We start from the raw sequence: 1,612 nt of genomic DNA, 5'->3' as shown, positions 1-1,612 counted from the left end.
GCCTCTTTTGCAATAATATAAAAAACAGGTATCCCTAAAGGAACGGAGAGTTTTGAAATTTATCCAACACTGGATCTCAATTTCCTTCACTAGTTCTTTCTAGGTTGTAAGTCTGTGTGAAGACAAAGGTATTAAGAGTAATCTGCAGAAGTTACTTGAACTAAGAAAAAAAGAGAGGAAGCACAAAACATATATGGTTTACTGATAAACAACATGCACAAGGTATGTATACAAGAGTATACATACTTTCTTGTACCATTTTCATTGCAGCTTGCAACCTACCTCTTTATCCCAGCAAACCAGAAAAGCATGTGTGAAGGCACAAAGTATGTTTGAGACTGCAAGTTATTGTCTGTGTTAAAAAAAAAAAAAAAAAAAAAAAGCAGAAGAGGCTAACAGGATACAAAAAGTACAAAAAGCAATTGGTCACAAGTAAAAGTGTTCAATGGAGTATGGAAATTATTATAACAAATGATAGTAAATGCCACATTCTGTATTAATAACATCCCCCCCACACACATAGACACACAACGGACTAGATGTGTTCATTGAACTAGAATGTTCAATTGTTTTTAGCCATTGCGTGTTTTCTCACTTGTGATTCCAGAGGGACAGACTTCATTTTTGTCAGAACCACAATATATATTGGATTAATGCTTTTTGTATCATTGCTACAACTAGCTTCACTCACTGTAAGTAGGGCTGTTTTTGCTCATAAATTAGATGCACTGTTTATCAGCCCATCTACCCTGACTTTAAGTTGAAGAAAGTGAAGACTAAGGTTTTTTTGAGCTGATTGGAAAACCTCTCACAGAATTAAAAAGGAGCATAGGAGATTATGCTTCTGAAAAAAAAAAAAAAAATATATATATATATATATATATCCATAAGTAAGATAAATCTGAGAAAAAACACACTAAAGACAAAACAAAGACAAGACTACAAAGTGAAAAGAAGTAACTGACAGATGAAACCATCAGCCATATTAGTCACAACAGCAGAAGAACCCTTATGTCTTCTGTAGGTGAAGAAAGACCATGGAAAATGAGGAAACTTACATATTTGTGCTTTTCAAGCAGAGACTAATCAGTGTAACAGTCCTGCAATGTCTTTACAGCAAAGGTCTAATTTTAGACAGTGACTTGTTACATGTCTTCCAAGTAATATAGTTCTGGATGAGTGTATCTAAATATTCAAAATCTGAAAGTTTTGTCTTTTCCTTCATTATTAAAAACAGAATGAGAGAAAAATGAAAATCTTCTAATGGTGGGGAGAGAAGAGACAGCTATAGGACTATGATACTGTATAAGATGACAACATGAAGAGTAATTAAAATGTGGAATATTACTTACTATAAGATGTAGGATAAATATACCACCTACTGAGAATTTGTAGATTTAAAAATTCATGAAACCTTACTACGGTCTACATTATGGCAACATTAACAACGATGAAAGTTATTTCTTAGATGTATTTTAATTGCTTTCAGGTGCATTTTTTGTAAACCTGTCTATTCTATTATTATTAATTTGTGTACTTTATAGAGGGTAAAAAGGTATTGCTAGTTTTTGCAAACAATTTTTCATCAAGCTTTCACCTTCTTTGCAGTCCT

Source organism: Anas platyrhynchos, chromosome 2, assembly GCF_047663525.1.
Source record: "Anas platyrhynchos isolate ZD024472 breed Pekin duck chromosome 2, IASCAAS_PekinDuck_T2T, whole genome shotgun sequence".
NCBI lineage: Eukaryota > Metazoa > Chordata > Aves > Anseriformes > Anatidae > Anas > Anas platyrhynchos.
The sequence above is the reverse complement of the archived record's forward strand: the minus strand, read 5'-3'. Positions refer to the sequence as shown.